The 21,991-nt window shown below is 36.0% G+C and overlaps 1 protein-coding gene across 2 annotated transcripts in view; it reads left to right on the top strand.

Annotated features, from left to right (window-relative positions):
* Positions 1 to 21,991, top strand: part of GPC5 (glypican 5) — a 584,394-nt gene that overhangs the window by 148,454 nt on the left and 413,949 nt on the right. The window lies entirely within an intron of this gene.

Below are 21,991 nucleotides of genomic sequence, written 5' to 3'. Positions count from 1 at the left end.
GCTTTCAGGTTTCTGATAATCTCAGATCCTCCTCTCATCAGACCTTGTAGAGGAGGCAGTACATCTTCAGTGCCAATTCCACTAGAAATGCAAATAAAGCATAGCTGTTGGAAATGAACTAGTGATATCCTGGATTCAGGATGTTATTTGCAGAAATAGAGAGTTGCAGTTTTTGCAGTATAAACTATATAGCGAACAAAATTTTAGTGACAGGTGAGATAGTGGAATTCCCTAGGGGATGTAATGAGAGCTAAGAGAAAGGGAAAATATAAAAGGCCATAAACCAAAATCCAAATCAGATTGGACTACACTTGTTTAATTCCAAATCAAGAAAAGTAGAAGACAAACCTCGCAAAGGTTTGGATGATCTGTAAATGTAAAAGCAATGTGGGGCTGTGCCTGACTGTATGAATTACACCTCTAGTATTTTCCTGGAATTTCTCAGGAAAAACTGTAGCAGAACAGTTTACCTCTTATAAGACTTTAGTCAGTCTGTCCAAATCAAACACAATATATCATCTGAGCACAAGAGAACAGTTTGTCTTGTGCAGCAAAATTTGAGGAAATAATTCAGTTTGCAGAGGAAGGGGTGGTGTGTGTGGAGAGGGTGTGTATGTGTGTGGCGTGATGGTGCTATTAAAAGAAAAAGAAAAATTGTTTCAGAACCTAATTCAGTTTCTGTCAAATTGGTGAGAGCCTTTTATTTGATCTCAGTCACAAAGGAACTGATCGCCAGTGGTTAAACTATTAGTATTCCAGTCTTAGTCAGTGAAATAAACATATTAATTAATATCCAGGAGATAACCTTCATAGGTTAAACTAGATGCATTTAGAAATGCTTTTACTAATGTCTGTAGATGGCATCAGTGTACTATATGCAAGGCAAAAATAATTAATTATGATGATAAATCTTTCTTTCCTGGCTTCTGTTACCAAGTAATCAACCTGGACAGTTGAGCAAGGTCTCCAACATCTAGGATAGCAATCTTCTGAAACAGAATACACGGAAACAGGAAAAACAATGTCTTCTTTCTTTTGCTACAGATAAGCATGGACTCCCTCCATATTGTTGGAGTCAGCATTTTTTATAACCATTGTCTAGCAGGCACTCAGAGAGGCATTCAAGTTCAACATTTATTGATTTTTCTCCTGTTGGGTTATAATAGAAAATTCTTCCTGGAGTCTGATTTACAAAAGCAGATGTTCTAAACTAGGATATATGTAAATATGTTTATAGAAGCTAAGGAGAAAAGAAAAGCTGTTTGTTCTCTTTCTACCCTCCCAAAAGTAAATTTCTTTTGCAACAAGTAAAATATTAGTGAAGAATATTTTTAAATGAAACTTTTAACAGTAGAGATTATGCTTAGGTAGAGCCTATATTGCCTGCCTCTAAGCAGGTTCCAGGCATCAATCTTTTTCAGCAGCAGCTGAGAAATCTCCTCTGCAGCGCAGTGTATTTTACCATCAAGTGGGAACTAGTGACCTGTCAGGATCTGCACTTTTGACCTGCAGTGCATCAAAAAAAAAGGTTTTCAAGCTTTAAACTAGGCTGAAACATGACACTTAACCTCTTAAGGGCATATACAACACAGGACTTATAAAATTGTGACTTAAAAAATATACACAAATGTGCAGCTTATCTTAAATCTCACAGTATGGAAACTATGAGATGGACAGATTAGTTTTTCTTAAGCAGAGGCCAGAAACTGCAAAATACTGGAATAAATAGTCAGTCTTTTTATATTAATTATATTATTTGGAGAGTCTTAAGCAATTCTGTAATACTTTCAGAAGAGGGTCCACAATGTTGTCATGGAAGTGTTCAAGGCTAGATTGGGTGGGGCTTTGAGCAACCTGGTGTAGTGGAAGGTGACCCTGCCCATGGCAGGGGTGTTGGAACTTAAGGTCCCTTCCAACCCAAATCTTTCTATGATTTTGTGATGGCCAGGATGACTGGGATCCCTGTATGCTCTCAGCTGCGTAAAAGATTTTACTAAATCTTTTGAAGACATTCAGTAAATCCATTGCCATATTTAAGATGAATTCTAAGATTAGATACCTGTAATTATGTTAAGTTCTTATGTTTAGGCAACTTAAACAAACTCCAACTAGCCAGATATAATTATGTAGACATAGAAGACGTCTGCTGAACCTCAGCTGCCCTCTGCTATCAAAAGCAAAATCACACAATCATTCCTGCATGTTTAGTAAGCTTTGTGCTGCAAGTAGTTTGACTGTATAATCTCTTCACTCTCTTGAAAAGCTATTTTTTTTAATTTCCTTGTCCACCTTTTTTTCCAGGAATTTGTCTTCGCATATCAAAATATGCAAAAACACAGTATTACTAATGCCCTTTTCAGTGATAAGAAACGCTGATAGTTTTGGATTTTGCTGTCTCCTGTGCCTTTAGGGGTTTTTTCTCAGCATTTTTTTTTTTATTAATTTCCTTTGCAGATATGTACTTCATTATCACTTTTCTGTAATAAATACTCAATGTTGTAATATCACTTAGTTCTAAACATGAACTTAGTTTATGTGGCTTCAGTCATTCTTAGTAGGTTAAGGTGACATTTTTTGCTGTTTCAGGTGGTGATTTATAAAATAGTTCCCTCAAGTAGTAAAGCCATAATCTTTCCTAGGTTTACATGTTCTAAGTGACCTAGGTTGTGTCCATTCCGTTTTTCTACACGGGACTGAACAACATTATTTAGTTCCAGATTTTCCTGTTTATACTTTCATGTAGTTTTTACCACTCTGAAATGTCCGAATAGCCAGGGCAACTTTATTCTCCTCTTTCTTTTCCCTTGCCTGGCAGTTAACATAAATGACTATGATTTTTCAGTGGAAGGAAATTAATTCTATATAGTCATCGTTTGCTCAATGAATTGAAGCAGTGTGGACTATATGTGCTGTAAATACACCTGCTCGGTGTAGTGTCAACAAATGCCCAATGGCTTATACAGAACACCAGCTGTGTTATATAAATTTGTAATAAGCAATTTGGGAACAGAGATTGGTGCAATCTTAAAGAAAAAAATCCCCATATGATGTCTGTGCACACTTTAGCATAATGGAAACCATCAGAGTATTCCAGGCACAAGTTTCATAATATTAGAAGAAAAAAAATTACAAAATGTGGGTCTATTTCTTTTCCATTCTGCTTTTACATTTTGTCACAGTCTTAACCTGCTTGCACTACCAAAATACTGTTGTCCAAGAGCCTGATTTTTTTCAATACACTCAGGATTTTAAGAATGTCACAATTCCAGAGAAAGAGGGCCTTCAGTCACACCTGCCAGCCTGAAAAGCTCATAGGGGATTTATCAATATATCCACATTTTCCATGAAGCACATTCTCAGCTTTCTATTTAAAGGCTTTATTCAAATCACATACTTCATCTCTGTATCCTCAGATAGAGGGCTGTTTTCACAGGAAAGTAGCCAAGGCCATAGATTTTATTTTCCTTGCTAATGAAGAGTATGGAACAGCCTCAACGCAACAAGCTGGGTTAGTTAATGCCTTGATTTAACCCCAGCCAGGATCCATGCCCTACACAGCCACTTTCTCGCTCCCTCACCAGCAGGATTGAAGAGAGGATAGGAAGAGCAAAAGCTGGAGAACTCACGAGTTGAGGTAAAGACATTTTCATGGGGAAAGCAAAAGCCACACACAGAAGCAAAGCAAAAACAAGGAATCAATTCGCTGCTTCCCATGGGCAAGGGGGGTGTTCAGCCATCCCAGGAGAGCAGGGTCCTACTTAATGGTGACTTAGGAAGACAAACAATGTCCCCCACTTCCTTCTCCTTCCCCCTGCTTTATTTACTGAACGTGATGTCCCATGGTCTGGAATGTTCCTCTGGTCAGATTGTGTCACCTGTCCCAGCTGTGTCTCCTCCCAACTTCTCATGCACCCCCAACTTCCTTGCCAGCATGTCAATACAGAAAGATGTTGTCTGTGTGTAAGCACTGCTCAGCAATAATGAAAACATCTCTACAACCCTATGTTCAGCACCAATCCAAAGCACAGCCCTTTACAAAACCCAGCCATGGTGAAGAAATCTACCTCAGCCCAAACCGGCACAGCCAAGTAGAAAGAACTTGTGCAGCCAAATAAAGAGAATTTGCTGTAAGTGGACTTGGTTCCCTTTTGGTGTAAACTGGCAGTGTGGGTTTGCAGCCCCAGAAAATGCCTCAAGTATGCCCCAAGTACTGCCATATTCTCTCAAATGTGCTTCCAGATTGCTGGTGATCCAGTAAGATTATTAACATAGCTGCACTAACTGGGGTCACTGAATCTTGTCTAATTTTATCCCAGTCATTCATCCTGCAAAAATCATTTTCTTAGACCATCCTTTGTCTTGGTCACTCTTTATCAGTCTTCCACCTTTATGTCAGGTCCACTTACTCCCTCACATCTCAAATGATACTTTTATTCATTAGTGCTTATTTTCAATTTTATTGCAAAACTGAATATGCTGATTACAGCAGAATACCAAAATACTTAAATAAAGCAGAATTGTCAAGTTGCTTGGAAAAAAAAAAATACAAGGTCTGTAAATATGTCTGTGGTTGGTCCTTTTCTGTGACCATACCAATACCTTACTGATGGCAATATCTGTGCTGCATCTTGATTAAACCCTGTGAGAGAAGCCAATGCACCAACTCCATCAAAAAAGGAAACCTGGGGATGCTACCCAGGTAAGCACAGCACTGCAGTCAATTGCTTGAGTGATCTGAGTAGCCAGGGCCCTGGATGCACTGTAGTGTGGGCACAACCTCCTGTAATACCTGTGGGGCTCTAAGAAAGCTTGGCTGTTAGATTGAGATGCAGTCTCAGAGTGAAAACAGGGAGTATTTGAATTAGGATTTAGGGTACATGCATCTCATTCACTGCTTAAAGCTGTAGTGGTTCTGCTGCTGTCCACTCTCTTCCTGGTCGTGAGGAAGTCAAGGGGAAATGACATTAAATGTTGTTGGTGTCTTCATTGATCACACTTTAAAATCTATATTCATGTTGACTTCAATGTATTTTGGCTGTTTTCTTCAGCTCTGTCTCCAGCATTTTGCTGTATTGCATATGTGAGTATGTATGGCTCATAAAAACTATGAGTGGATCTGAAAAGTGAATAGTGTGACTATTTGAGTCTTTGTCATTAGCAGTGAATAGACCATCTTGGACCACAGAAAATAGGCTTTGTGTTTAAGCAGTTGTTTCAATAAGGCTTTGAAATGGGTTAAAATTTTATCATACAAATCCTATTTTTTCATCTGTTAGTGTCAAGTGACATTTTTTTTCTGTTTTCTGACCGGTTTTGCTTTGATATGTGGAAATAGGTCAAGCGGTATGAAAATAATGCTGAGCAGATGGTGTCACAATGATTTAGTAAAAAAAAAAATTCACACGTTCACATTTGCATGGCAGTATTCGTACTATATAATGGATTTTCCCTCTGCTTTGAGTTGACATTAAAAAAACATTTGGGACAGAAGTGACAAAAGAGATCTGGATAAATCTCATGGCACATGTTTCAGCTCTTTCATGCTTTTCCACAGTTTTGAAAAAAGAGCCAATGGAAAGCCTCAGTAAAATATGAAAGTATCTAAGTGGATTAAATTAGCAAATTTTCTATTGAGAAGCTACTGACCCTACTACTGTATAACTTTTCAAAGGTCTTCAAGCAGCTTCTTTTAGGCATTCCTGGTCACTTTTCAAACTAAAAGTTAGGGTTGTGTGCCACTCTTGGTTTTGCGTGTCTTCTAATTTTGTTTTTACCAAACTTTGTGTTCTATCTTTTGCTGTCTTCGTTCAATGATCAGGTCTCTAGGGAATGAGGAATAGCCACAAATGCGTGGGTGGGTTCTTTGATTAGAAAGGAGACCAAACTTCAGGCCTATCAGCAACCAAAGCTGAAGTCACTATTCACATTTATTTATCTATTTATGCTTGCATTTTTTCCTATAACCTCTGTAGCTCATGTGATTATTCTTAAAACTCAGCATCATCTTCCAAAAATAAATTAAATTTTTCTCTCAGCCTTGAGATATAGAGCCCAATTGATTTAATAAAACAGAATGAGGTAGCAATAATCCAAAAAAGTTTCTCAGGTGCAGTGAAGAGGACTTGATGTGTTGGTATGATGTATTACCGAGCTGTCGGGTTTTCTTGTGTATTTGCTGAAGGACAGCGTCAAGTGCAATAAAATCTGTGTTAATTCTAGGTACTGATGAAAAGTTATCTTGTTATATTTTGAAAAGAAAGGAAGCTTTATGGTATTCCTGTCAGAAATGCGCTCATCCTTTGAACATCTTCCCTGGCATGAACAGCTTTTTAATTTAATTGGCAGATCAAACTGCACATTTACCAGTGGAAAAGGTTACTGTACATCATGTAAATTAAAGGCCACCTAGCAACATCTTTAAGAATGAAGCTTGGTACTAAGTTTATATAGGATTTCAAAAATTAATTATTTTAGCTGACATTAATGATTCAGTTATACATAAATTATGCATTAGAATGGAACTGCAGAACAGGGAGAGATCAACTCTTCAATTTTGGTTGAATGTAAATTACATTTACACTCATTGAAAGTCCCCTTAACCCTGACAGTAACATTTAAATGGCCTTCAGTATAAATGAGAAACAGGCTTACTATGGAATCTTGTCATAAGAAAGTAAAAGCTTTGCTTTTTTTTTTTTTATTTTTAATTTTTACATGAGCAACTAAATGTACAAAACCTGTTAATTGTTCAGTGACTGTTTCACTTTCACATACTTAAGATATTTAAAATACAACCTTTAAATACTGTCTTGCACTGACAACTATTTTCATTTCCCTTTCTCTCTTAATTTATAATTTTTAATATTATTACAGAGTGAGTATTTTTAATATTGTTAGGGAAAGAGTATTTTAAGACAGTCTTTCTCTTTTAAGAACCTCCCTGTATACTATACAGCTCTCTGAAAGCATTATTTAGGAACCAAGAAGGCCAAACTGAGTAGTACAGTGCTTCATTCTAATATGTAATGATGGAGTTAGAACTTAATTTGTAGCCCATCAAGTGTTTATTGAAATCTGTCAGAAGTTATATTTTGGTAGGTTGGTCTTGTTTCATTTTAATGTGAGAGAAGGCATCTTTTTTTCTTGAAAAAATTGAAGTAATTTGAAGCCTAGCTTTTCCCAAGTTTGTGTCCTAGGAATCACAAAGTTTTGTTTCTTTTTTCAATGATAAGAATTTATAGATCATTGAAAGAATGACTACATTGTGAGGACCTTTCAGTGTAGGACAAAGTTTGCTAAAAAATGTATTTATTTCTTACGCCAGTTGAAGAGGAGTGTGTCTCTTGAGTCACAGAATTCATGTTAATAGTTGCAGTCCACATATCTTATTGGAGTAAATATGCTAATTTAGAAAAGACTGAAATCTTCCTTAAAATTCTTATCAGAGTTTTAAATAAGTGAGAATATGCTGAACTGTTAACAATTTTAAATGGCTTTCCTAGGACACTATAGTTTTGTCAGCTCTTGCATTTTATGTGACTCAGAAGATTTCATATTCAAAGTGCTCTGTACCACATTTTACAAATCATTAGTTTCTCAGATGAACAAGTAAAAACATCATTCAAAATTTGTGTTTGTGGGCAAAAAATTATAGGTTCTGTTAAACCAAATTGCACACCTGAAAAAACAGACATATTTGGAGGATACAGATCTGAAAGAGTTGGTCAAGTAGTTTTTCTCCTTCAAAAAAAAACCATGGGTGATACCTATTCAGTTGTCTTCACCTCACTATCACCATAATATGGGAAATAATGATATAATTTTTTCAAGAGTGTTCACTGCCCAACTGGTAAAAATATCCTAATTATTATTACAGAGAGAAAATAAAGTACTCAGTGGTAAATCTCCAGTGATCTCTCATTATTTAAAACACATATTTTAATAGGCTGGTTTTTTTAAGAATTGCCTGTCTTGTGAAGTCATTGGAAATACTCAGGAGTACCAATATTTGTTCTTCAAAGTGCCAATATAATTAATGAAATTTTGCTTATTTACTAGATAATTATCTATCTATTTATCAGTCTGTCTATGCATCTAAAATAAAAGCTGAATATTCATTCCACAAGTATTTTCTGTCAGATTGCAAATAAGATTATTTTCTTCTTTTAATTAAAAGTTCATTCCATATTTTGTCTTCTTTCTGGTTCTCAGAATAAAGCCTTTCTTCTGTCAAATGTGATGAGTGCTTTTTTATTTCAGTTTTTGGTCTTGTGGGAATATTTTCAAATATTTGAAGTCAAAGGCAACAACAACTGTGAGTTAAATAAATGCAGGTATTTAAAGTAGGTGCAGACATCAAGCTTCTTTTAAGTAGAATCCACACAGTTTATTTGTACCCTGGCTTCTTTACAAAGAAAAAAAAATGAGCTACAAGGAACTCGTCTGCCAGCAAAAGAATGGAACGATATTTCAGGTTTTCAATGTAGGAGGAATGCTATGTTTGTGCAATGTGGTTATGCATATACAATTATCCATTAAGGTAGTCTGAAAAAAAATATGGATGGAGCTTCTGAGAAAAACAGATGAATTAAGATATTCTCTGACAGAATTGTTTCTACACTTCTGATAATAAAAATGGATTCTTAGTGCAGGGTTGGAAAATACGTGGGTTTTTTTAAAAATCACAGATTAGGGTGTAGAATTCAATGAATCTTGTCATAAGTTGAATGCAAACCACATATAACCATGCCATGCAACGGGAGAAGTGAAGATGGGGTTCTGCAACAGTAAGCATAGTAAGCAAAGAGAAATGTGTTCTATTTAGCAGAGTGGACTTTGGAATTAAAGTGGAAAATTCAATGTATGCATTATAGTTTACTTTACATGTCATGGAATTTGATTCATTAATGTTGCCCAAATGCTTTTGAATTCTGAATCTGAAACAGAGACGTGGTGCTTAAGCAGTGTGTTTACTGCTGCCTAAATTAGAAGCCTGTGCTCACCTTTTTTATTTTCCCAGAAAGTGAAGTGCCCCTGACAGCCTTCAAAAAGTAATCCAGAGGGCCTGGGGTGGGAGATTTATTCTCCTGATTGTGTCTAACAGAGCCTGGTGGAATCTGCAGGACAGTGCCAGGTTTCTTTCTCTCAGTGAGGAGCCAAGCAGCACTAGACCTACAGAACATTACTAATGATGAGCTTAAGAGAGCTTTAGCATTTCACCCTGAATTATGAGCAATATACTTATATTTCATAAAAAAACTTAACAGAGATAATTTCTATATCAGGCCACTGGATACCTGTGGTGCCTTATGGAGAAGGATATACAAATGGGAGATGTTAAACTCTGGCATTATCAAGGTAAACAGCATGAGCTATGCCAGGTGTTGTTACTCCAGGCTGGGAAATATTTATACTTATGGGCAATTTAATTGATCAGTTGGAAAATGAGAGATTTACATATGAGCATAATATAGAATCCTTTGTTGAACTGATTAAAAAATATATAGATATGTATTAGATTACTTGATTTGAGATTTCCTGTCATCTATTCTTTGTTTTTTGTTACACAGTAGTATGCTTATTATCCTCCAGATGGCTCTAAATAAGGAAGCTTGTGAGTGGGATTCTATTTGATATGACATTTAATTTACATACCTATATACATGTGTTTATTCAGTTTTGACTGTTCTTTTTAAGGACAATAAGGTTATATTTTAGATAGAAGGTATTTTCATCCATATAAAAATTATGATGATACAACTGACTGAAAATTCTGAAAAAAATGTGTATTTTTTTTAAGCACAGAAATGCAAAACGGTTGCAAAGCAAAGGTCAGTAGTAGAATGTCTGCTTAAGAATATAATAAAGAAAAAAATAAGTCCAGGAGATCATGCAACAACAATAGGAATGTAAAGAAAACCTGAGGGAATGGGTTATAAATGGATCATCTATGCAGGAAGTAACTGTTGTGCTCTATGACCATATTTCTTTCCCATGTGGTCAGAAATTCAGAAGGAGTTCCAAAGGCTGCTCATGGTATCTCATGTAATGAATAGGTCAAAGGACAGAAGAAGCCTTTTGAATTCTGCACCTCATTGTAGTCATTGCACCATCAAAGGCTTCTGATGAAACATGGAAAGTTTCAATTGTTCTGTAAAGACTGAAAAAGGTCTCCGCAGGCATTTCAAATGAATAGATCTGGGGGAAATAGTGAGTCTGCTAAAGAGAAGATTGCAAACTCAAAATCCTTGCTAAGGAACAATTCAAAGCACAATTTGACCCTGCAGGATATAAATACTCTCTTTTCTGTTCCTTTTCCTACCTGGCTAATTATGTATCACCTTGCAATTTGACATGGCAGAAGCAAAAATCTATTGTGATTTTCTAAAATGAATATGAAGATAATATGAATGTGAAGCAAGTCTGTGTCCTTCTTTATATAATCTAATGATATTGTGTTCCTTTTTCCCAGACATCAAAAAGATATGACCAGTGTACAGAGAATTCAATTTAGTTTTAACTAATTGGATTTGATAACAAACTTTTGTGTTGAAAGATAAAAGAGATTCTCTTCAATCTATTGAAAGGAATATAAAGTCAATGAAAGTAAGAAATGAAATATATTCCCATTGAGAGAGATATCCTGTTATAATTTATAAAAAAATGAAGAAATTGCATTAAGTAACATCCTGTTAACTACGGTCAAAATAGTAGGGAAAAAAATGTTTTAAAAAGTGTTCTTAAGTTCTCATAACAGAAAATACACAAAATTTTATGATAGGCCTATGCTGTTCCTTTTTCTTTCTTTGCTTTTCCTTTTAAACACAATTTTGTGTTATGTCATTTAAAATAATTTATTTCAAGATAATTTATTTCAGTGTAGGTAAATAAGAAAAAAAATCTTTCAAATTGCATTTTTGACTTTGTACAATTCACAGTGGTCTTGTCTGTAATGCAGATGGCCTTTCAGATTTCTGCTGGATCACTAAATACAGAATAAAAGATGAGACAAAGGTCAAATACCTGCATAGACAGCAGAGCACATGTGATTTCTTTTGAGTACCTTAAAGGAAAGTATGTAGTAAGTGTCATTAGGGTAAAGAAATCCTGTAGAGTTGATTTGCAAATAAGACATTTTTAGATACGGATACTACCTTTAGTTTTGGCAGTGTCCCAGATGGTTCTTTTGGTTCTTAAAAATTTTATTGTCAGTTGGATTAATTTTGTTAAACTTCCAATGAAAAGCAGATGAATCCATAATGTGCCCAGTTATCAACTCCTTAAATAGCTCTATAAATTGACATAATAGCCAAGAATACCAGATGACTGTTCTCTTGAAGCTGTTTCTCTATGAGGAAAAGATGGCACAATGGGAAGACTTTTCTTTCCCAAATGAGGCTTCCAAACTTGAATGTGGGTCTAGAGGATTGTTCAGTAGCTATGGCTTTAGCATAGTGAAAAGGATAATACAGACTTTTTGAATTATACTGGTTGGCACTATGGTAATTGGACAAAAAAAGTTCAAGATTTTAAAATAAAATCTTTTGAATTTCTGTACCATTCCTAAAAGTTCCTTCTGCCATGTTTCCTGTTTGAAGTTTAACTACAGATAATGTTGCCACACTCTCATTGGCAACTTGTATGACTTCAGAGTGGCAAAAACCAATGCCAAATTAGCCTCCACACAGTGTTTAGTACTAAACTGGCTACCAGATTGGAAATTATTGTGGAAATTACCAAACAAGCATTATGGAAACTAAATTCTTAAATGCTGGCACTCTTTTTCAAAAATGTTTGTCAACTGATGAGTCTGCAAAATTCAGATTATTGCCCTTATTCTGTAAAGTGGCAAAATAACAGAAGGAGAAGCAGCTGGAAGAGGAGGAACAACAGCAGGAGGGAACATAAAAACACCAGTTTGGGGGTGATTTACACCCTGCTTGCTGGCTTCAACATACTACTAATTGCAGGGGGGACTTGAAAGGAGAACATGAGCATGAGAAGAGCAATGGGAAGTATTAAACCATGACCATATGTACAAATGTTTTGAACTGACAGGTGATACAAAGCCATATTTTTATAATGACCCTCTTGGGTTCCTGTTCTTAGCCATATCTTTTTGCAATGTATCTGAACTGTTCTTAGCTTGGTAAGGTTGGGATATATGCAAATGAAACCTTACTGTAATTAGAAGTCAATTATCTGAGGCAAAGAAATCTCAACAACTCATGATTAATTTTGTGACTTGAGGAGACTCTATTTGTTTTTTCACATATTAAGTCTGGAAAATGAGTTCTCCTTGCTTGTGGGATGTGCTGTTCTTTTGGCTTAATAGCAAAAATAAGTGATTTGCAGAGTAGTAGGATTTATTTTGTATGTGAAGGTACTTTTTCTAACCCAACCTAACCTAACCTAACCTAACCTAACCTAACCTAACCTAACCTAACCTAACCTAACCTAACCTAACTTAACCTAACCTCTGTTTTACTTCATTTGTATTTAAGCCTATAATGCAGAACAAGGTGGAGATTGTAGTAAGACCTTTCTACCTTGGTGGAGTATTCTGAAATATAATGAAGACAGGTGTTCTCAGCATTTGCTTTTGAGGACACTGCTACCTGGGAGAGCTGTGAGAATGTGTTTAAGTCTGTAGTGATGTTCACTTCTTCTTGGGTTTGTCGTCTTCACAGAAGAACCTGCTTTAAAAAGCTTAGCATCAAGGACACCCAGGCTTTACATGAGCTTGGTCTCAGCATTGGTATAACCTCTACGGATTTTGTGTCTGAAGCTGATGTCAGAATTGTACTGCTCAGACCTTGCACTCAGCCTATCTGCAGTGTCCAGGATACTGCAAAAATCTGTAGTGTGAAAAATCGGTTCCTGCTTGGGGATTTTAACAATTCTTATGATGATAATAATAGATAATAGGTAATTGATATTGTATATGCTATCCTTTCTCTTGCTTTTTTCTTTATTTCTTTATGAAGGACAGTGTCCATTTTGTACTAATTTTTATCCAATTTAAATTTCACCCAGATGTCTACCCAAAACCACACTGCTTAGGCCAGCCTAAGTCCTCAGGAGCACTCTAGAACAATGAAGATGTATGAGCTTCTCAAACTCTGATGGTCCTTGAGTGCTCCTAAGAAAAATTCAGCTATGCTTACAGATTTACTTGTGTCATACAGCCCTCCACTTCTGGAGTGTGTAAGGTGCTAAGGGGGAGGCTGCTAGGAGGAGGAGGAGTTGGAGAAAAGAGATGAGAAGAAAGATAGGAAGATTTTTTGGACTCTGTAAGGAAAAAGGACAGGACCCCACATGTGTTGGAGAAAGCATATCAGGTGTTTGGAAGAAAAATTCTATAGCAAGAAGTCAGCTTAGCTAACTGGAAAAGGCTGGCAGAATAATTTTTCACATGGCCTGAAGCCAAATGATTTTCTGGCACACCACTGAGGATAGCATTTAATGGTCCTTTAGATAACATGTAAATGTAATTTATTTATTACAAACATACTAAATTTTTTAAAAAGAGACTGGAAAGCAGAAATATGCAAACGCATAAAATGTGAATTTTTTTGAGGTATTTATCTGAAGCTAGTAAAAAGGAAAAAAATTAATTAAGATAGAAGGGCATGGGAGTATCTGCCTTTTTTGGCAGCCAGTGCTTCTAACAAGGAGTGCAGAGGCAGCATGTGAGAAATGAACCAGATGCACTCAGCAGTATATCCATGCTTGGACACTAGCAATTTCTGTCACCTTATTTATGACTTTAGAGACAGAGGTGGAGCACGAACTATCTGGAGCACCCTGGAAGATATACTTAAAAAAAAAAAACAACTAAAAAACAAACATCAACAAAAACCAAAAACTAACCAAGAAGCAGTCTCTTTCACGTCTGTTCCCAGACACTGAAGAAAGTTCTTACAAAGTCTTCTCTCCAGACTCAGGTAAGCAAGGAATCATTCTTCATAAGCTGCAGAACAGAGGAGTTCCTGTGGATATGGGCTGTAGGCATGGCACAAGTGATGGAGGAATGGGAAGGGCTATGCAGATTTTACTGTGAAAATGTGAAATTATTAAGGATCAACTAAATAACAGCTCCTGATGGTTCGGGAAAGCATTCCATCCATGCAAAACCTGTTTTTTGTTTGCAACTAAAACACATAGAAGAAAATACAAATCATGGGGTTGTTGCTCTTCTTGCTCAGTCTTTTCTGACTCAGGCACCACACAGACTTTATCAAACAAATAACCTGCCTCAGATCTAGGGTTGCTTCTTTACCAAGAAACCCTAACTGGAGATGGTTATATTATTTTATTATATATGTCATGTGTTCAGACTTCAGTTAAATATATTCAAGTGTAGCTGCTTGGTTCTGCAGGAGTTAATGCACTGTGTAGAAATTTGTTTCACGTTTGTTTCCATGGTTTGAAACTGTGAACATAGCATTCACAGTGTGTCCCATGAGTACAGAATAAGCTACTGTACAGCTCAGACATAATCTGCATTTTTTTCACAGCAACAACTGATAGAGAAGGCTATTTTTTGCTTGAGAATTTAACTGAGATGTGTCTCTGAGCAAGAGGAGTGGATTTTTTTTCCCTTGCTGACTTGAAGTTAATTACTGGCATGGCAGCATGTATGAATTGACTGTGACAGCCAGTAATGCCTTCAACATCTAATGAATGAATAGAAGAGTTTAGTTTTGTACGTTGTTAAAGGGCATTACATGGCATTTAAGCACGTTTTCATAAGACAGAATTTTCTTTGAAATATTAGTTTTCTTTTATGCTTTAAAATGTCTGTGCTCTTCAGCCGACAGTACTTTATGGATTTCTTTACATAAAACATTTTATGTTATATGAGTATTATAATCTTCTGAAATACATTTCAAGTGGTCAGTATTTAGCTGATCCATGTTGGAGGCAAGCACATTAAGTCATTCAGAGGCCTGTACCGTAGAGAGCTGTTTCTAGGTCATAGAGTTTTATTGTCTACAATCACAAAATGTGGTGTGGTTGGCAAACCCTGCATTGGTTTTTGAAATTACTGTGCTACCAGTATGTTCCAATCAATGAGAACCTCTGAGCCATGAACTTTATTGATTTGTATTCTCCTGGGTAACATGAATGGCCTTCTTTAAGTCTTCCATTTTCACTATCAAGATATTTTTTTTTTCTGAAAACACAGCTTAGAAGAATGACAGGTTTATTTATGCATTTTCTTTGTCACCCAACTCTTGCAGAGCCTGAAACAAAAGCAAGTGTTGCAATAGGAATAGAAATCAAACAGTAACCAAACTTTTGATTTTGAAACCTTTGGTTAGGACACTTCTGCAGTAGTTTTTGACTTCTGGAAATATGTAACATCACATTCAAACTGTTCCACCCTTTTTGAAATGCATACTTTTTCATTCTTTGGAATTTAATATAATGTTTTCATTACTTTGAACCAAAGAAGTAACAAAACAAAATTCTAGTCATCCTATTTTGGTCTTTTATTAAAGATGTTTGAGTAGCAGATTTCAACTTCATAGCTCAAATCTTGTCAATAGTACCAAAGAGAAGGGAACCATGGATGTCTGTGGAATGAGTAACTTAGTGTTCTGTACACGTGATTCAGTGAAGCTTCCTTCTCCATTTGCTAAACATACAATGTTGAAGTAACAGCCCTGTAAGGAGTAAACTATAACCAGAAATACCATCTGTATTGTTTCTGTATCAGAGTGATTGGAAGTGTCTTCAAATAAATATTTGGTTCATGCCAAGCAGGAAAGAAGCAGAAAAGAAGGTAATAGAATGGCTTACTTTATATTTTTTTAATTTTTTTTTTTTTCCCATTGAGAAAGATCTCATAGCTGCTAAAACTTAATTATTTTAGATATTTTCAGTCCTGGAATCTGCCTGATAAGGAATTACTGGAAGAGAAATTGAGTGAATTAGCTTCCAGAGTGCCATGCTTCACAGATCTATGTGTGTGCAACTGTGCTGATTCAGAGGTTCACATTGATTCATTTAGAAAAAATCTGCAGATAGCTACACACATAAATAGATGTATCCAGCAGGACTTGGTGAAGGTCACAGAAAGTTTGTGACAGAGCAGGGAATTAAACTAGCCATTTCCCTTGATTCCAGATCAGGTCTGAAATCACGAACTGCCTTTGCTTCCAGGAATCAAGGCATTCCCTGCCTCTGACAGAGATTTTCTGCATCACAAGTTGGTTGATAAATTCGGTGCTGGTACACAGAATTTATGTGCACATGTAAAAAACTGTGAGTATCAAAATGCCTACCTCAACACCAACAGTCATCAAAAAATTTAACAGGGAACCAAAAATTCTGCAGAATTATATATATATTATATATAATATATATTATATATAGTATAATATAGGCAGAATTATCTTGGGCAATTTCAAGCTGAGCTATGTGATTATCTCATGTCAAATACAAACACCAATCATTAAATTAGGTTTTCTTCTCACTAAATCCCCTCCAGGCCCTGTCTGGAGGCATGTTCTCAACACACCTAGCAAACACTTTCAGGATGAGATCTACACCTAACATTATAATGATAACCAGTTTTATTTTTAAGAAAGGTGGTAACTGCCACTTGCTCTGTTAATTAATTCTCTTAAGTAACTGTTCCATTGCTCAGCATTGCAAAAAAATCCCATTTCTAGTTTGGGAATAAAACAGTACTATGCCCATATACTGCTATATACTATAGTTTAGTATAACTTCTTTAAAGAAAGTTCAGTCTTACTTTATTTTTTGCTTTATATAGGAGAACAAAGACTCAGTTTGCATTGAATTATTTAAGGTGCTTTAAGTGATCGACTGGGAAGAATTGTGACAGTGATTTTAAGTCTGAAAATTACTTGCTACAAGATGTGTAAGGCAGCTTATATATGTAAGTTTTTAAATTATCTGTAAACTGTAGAGTTGCAGTAATGCCACAGATAGATGTTTTTCTGTAGACTTTGGATAAGACATTTAAAATTTTCCTCAATTATGCCAAGTTTTTTCAAGTCCATTTTCCAGTTCAAATGATTCCTGTTCTCATTTTCATGTCTGTCTTTGGTTTTTGAGCTTTTATACATATCAGCTTTGCTTCCATTGCTCTTAAAGTTGATATGTTAGATTTTGTTCTAAAATTAAAATTTAAATATAAAATTATCTATTATCTAGTCTCATTAGTATTTTACTTATATGATTCTCATTTCAAATTACTTTTATGAATATTTTCATTTGGAAACATAAATCTACCTAGAAAAGTTTTTACATGTACTTCTCTGTCTTTGAACATTTTTTTCCCAAAAGTTTATTTAAGCAAGAATGTTTTGTTTCTGTATCTGTTTTCCTACCTAATACACCTGTTGGTGGACCAAGTGCAGTCTTTAGAAACATGAATACACAGAGCCAAGTTTCTTCAAACCTTGCAAGTGGCTCAGCCAAGCAAGTTGAGTTCTCCTAGATCTTCATTATCTGAAAGCTCACAGGAGTGGAGTGGTGTTTGTGTGAGGTAACATATGGTGTTGGCATGAACTACGGTGATTGTACTGACAGCAGGTAAAATTAAAAATTCAGGAACCTGGGCCAATCAATTCACTGTCTGTAAATTACATGATACTGTGATGATTTTTTTCCTTGCATAATATATGGTTGCACTTTCTCTTTTCTGTTGAATCTTCTTATGAGAATCAGTTATTTTGACAGCCAGAAGTGGTTGCTGAAGTGCAACTCCTGTACTGATAGTACTGTCTCTCTTTTTTATCATAACATACAGAACACTTGCATTTTCTTTAATGTGATTAATACAGTTATATATTCTAGAGGGTGTACACTGGCCATCATTTGCTCACAGAACTACATGGAAAATGTCTATTTCTTGGTAAAGGGTAAGGCCCAGGTGTGAAATAGACTTTTTTCCTTACTTAATCTCTTTTTCTTTTTCTCCTTACTGACAGATAATCACTCACAGAACATCCTAAGCTCCCCATCAATGCCAGTGTACCCAGTATAGAGGGAGACATCCATTTGGAAAAATGCTGCTCAAAATGGAATTATGCTATATTATTTCCTAAATTACTATCCTATATTTATTAAACTCAGCTATGTGTAGTCCCTGAAATCCTATTAGGCACCATGCTACTTGAAATCCAGTGACCTGAATCCTGAACATGTAATTTGTCCCTTATTCATCACATCTTAATTAAAAGACTTGCCTGTCTCCTGAACAAGGAGTCTTTGTCCTACTGCCTCCTGTATTCAGTGGTGTCAGAGTCCAGTACTGTCTGACTGGTTTTTTAGGTATTTCACACAAGGAGAGCTTAATGTTTAACATCAAATTTACTTTTGTGAAGATGGTTGGCATTGCATGTGATTTTGACATAAGAAAGTAATACTGCAATATTCTGAGATCACAACAAAAGGCAACAGAGGGATTGAAATATACAGCTGAGCCACAACACAAATGTGATTCCCATTCCTGTATCCTCACCAACATGTCATGACACCAGGTGTCCCCAATTGCTGTGAAGGAGCATGTGGGTAAAAGCCAATTGAAGCCCATTTCTCTGTTTTAAGTTCCTTTTATTAACTGTGCAGCCTTTCTAACTTTTGCTGGGTCGGTCTGTTGTGTGGTGGTCTGGCTAGCTCAGGAGGCATTGCTGTCTCCAAGTTATTGTGGGGATCGCTGTTTGCAGCCTGCAGACACACTGGTACAATGGATATCTGCCAGAAAGGTCACCTTCCTGTTCCTGCCATGTTGAGATCAGTTCAGTTTTCTCTGCAGTGACTGGTGACCACTCCTTACCTCCTTCCCTGAGCTTGTCTTTCTTGCCTTCCTTCTATGAGTCTTCCATTGTGGTGGTGTGTTGGTTGTCACATGTGGAGAGACTGAGGCTCTTAAAAAGCTGAATCAGACATGGGATAATTTTCCCTTTGAAGTTGCCCCTGTCTCTCCTCTACAGAGGGACTCAGCAACTGAGCAAACAGTACTGGCACTTTTAGACAATTACTGCGGTAGAATTAACCCAGGCCAATCTAGGTACCCCCAGATAATGTCCTCCCGCTGGAGAGCTGTCTAATAGCTGCTAAAGCCATTTTTGTAAAGCAGGTCAAGTCTTTTTTCCTCTACATTACAATCACTCTGACCACTTTATTACACATTATTCTGCTAAAAGTACATTATAGCAGGCTATCCCAATAAATGATGTGTAAAATTCCACTTTGGGGATTTGATCAACTGCCATATTTTTTAGTTTGTTAGACATATATGCCTATTCATGAATATATACATATGCATTCCCCAGGTATGGACATGTTCACTGTATTTGTGGGTGCTGAACAATTTGTGTGGATGCTAGATGATGAAAATATCATAGAATTATATCACAAGATGCATTGCTACACTGTAAGAAGTGTGTGAGTAGCGTAGGGAATATTCATATCTCTCTGCATTGAAAAAGATGCATATTTTATTTGGTACTTTTCCTGGATTATTCACTTAAACAATAGTGAAAATCTGCTGGCACTTTTTGTGTGCCTGATAAGTATGAAGAAGCTGACTGGTGTGAACTCAAATAATTTTGCTCCAAACATAAGGAGCTCTAGTCAATTGCATGTTGTTAATATAAAATCCACAAGTGTTATAATAAGCAGAAGAAGTTTGTTGACTGTTTATTCTGTTCTTTCATACCACATTTCAAAATGTGGTATGTGCAAAATATGCATTTCGAGATTTTTACTTCCTGCTTATGTAAGAACAAAAATTCTTGTGCTGTTTATTCCTTCTGTCCAAATGTATATAACAGCAGGAAAATGACCTCTTTGTATGTATTGGAGGTGGCAGCATGATTAGAATTAATATTAATGAAATTCTTAACTGATTCTGATTAGGTAAATAGAACTACAAACTTTTACTGCATACATCTTTTTATCAATCACTAAAATTTTTGTAAAATGTCACACATTTCACATTGCAGCAGTATGAAGTCATGAGTAAACATTATTTTGTTTGAAGTTATTATCTTCCATAGAAAACAGTACACAGCAACAGACAAAAATCTTCCCAAAGTCTGTAATTTATGCTTATACATAAAATCTCGTTTTCTGAAATGATATGGCTTGACAAAATGGGTTGTCATGATGGTATAAATATAATTTCTCATAACCACCAATATAATATTTTATCTCATGCAAAACTTTCATTTTCCAAACATTTTTAAATCATAAAAGTATGAAATTATGGAATTGCAATCACATTAGTTACACAGGTAGCTTTTCAAGTTTATTTGAAGTGTTGTCTGATACAAGTACACGATTATTTTAACATAACTGGCTTCCTAAGTGCCCACGTGTGAAATAGTCCAGATATCAAGTCTACACTTCTAATGAATAACCATTTTTATCTTTGTACCTCATTCCCGGTTAACATTGTCCCTCTGGGCACAAAAACCACTGCATGGAATATCCTGATATCAAGTAAACATTTTCTAGTTTCCTAGATCTCACTGGGACTTCATTTTTCCTTCTTGCATTTCTGTGTAGCTGGCAGTCTTAATATGCCAACAGAGGTCTCGATATATGACATATTTATTCACTCATTAGCCACAGATGCTTTCAGAGATTTTGCCATTCAACACCTGGCTGTGCAAAGTGGGATCATTTCATGAAGTGCTGGGAATCTGACTTACTGCAAGTAACAGCAAATCTTCCTGGCCTTTTGCAGACAAGCCTACGCTCACTCTGTGTGTGCTAGGAGCTGGCTAAAGGCCAGCCAGCTTCAGTCTGAAAGCTGTGCATCACTGTCAGCACAGTGCTGTGCTCTCATTAGGATTACTAAGGTAGCTTGAGCTCACATCCCTCAGATCAGGATTGGCTGGCATCTATCCAACTTGGGTAATAGAATCCCTCAAAACCCTGAGGTTTTGAGAAAAATTCTGAAAATTGGAGAAGTTTTCATATGAAGGTTACACAAATACATAAAGAAAAAGCTGAAAACCCAACAAAAACAAAGCAAGAAATCCAAGGGCTAAATTTATATCTCATTTATGTCCAATTGTTATTTCAGTGCAGTCACAATCTAAATAATAAGTAAAAAAACCCTGTCTAATTCAATACAGTCATTAGAAACAATAATATTAATTTTAGTGTTAGTTTACAACTATGGCTAAGCATGTTACATTTTTCCTAGTGCAGTTCAGGGATTTATAATACTGAATTTTGTTTAAAAAGGCACGATGCTTGTAATGTGCTTTTTGCAATACCCAACTAGAATGACCTGTCTGGGGCAGGTACACACACTGCAGTGGATTTGCACAGGTCTGAAGCAGCAGCTGTTGGCCAGCTGTGGTACCTGACAGCATCTCAAGCAGCACATATATAGTTGAGAGAGAGAAAGAGTCCTTCTGGACTCTGTCAGTCTTCTAATGAAAGAAAGAGGAAGTGCTGAAGTGAAATGAACTAAAAGCTTTTCAGAAAGAGTTCAGCTGTTTAGAAAATCAGCCCCTAGCCCAGTGTGCAGCCAAGTTTATGATCCATGCTCTTTGCAAGATAGATCTGTAAGTGTAACTTTAAAAACTGAGAACATCTCAAAACTCTCCTATGCCTTCTTGATTTTATTTTGCTCAGGTCTGTGGTGAGCTGTTTCTGGCTGTACTCCAGATGCCCACCAAAGCTTCACTATCACTCCCCTCCTCTGTGGGACAGGGGAGAGAAAATATAATGAAAGGCTCCTGAGTTAAGATATTTTGATGATTTAGTGAAATATATCTCCTGGTACTATTTATTGATCACTGTCTGTGATTAATAGTTAATCAGAATGAGGCACAAACTAGAAAGAAAAAAAAGTTAAATTCATTAAGCTGATGTTATCCTTAGGAGCAAAGTGACAACCTCCTCCTAATCTACAGTTAACTATATATATAAGTTATATATTATTATATCATATATTATATATTATAAAAATATATGATCTATTCCTGAA

This window comes from Poecile atricapillus, chromosome 1 (genome assembly GCF_030490865.1).
Source record: "Poecile atricapillus isolate bPoeAtr1 chromosome 1, bPoeAtr1.hap1, whole genome shotgun sequence".
Lineage (NCBI taxonomy): Eukaryota > Metazoa > Chordata > Aves > Passeriformes > Paridae > Poecile > Poecile atricapillus.
The sequence above is the reverse complement of the archived record's forward strand: the minus strand, read 5'-3'. Positions and strand labels throughout refer to the sequence as shown.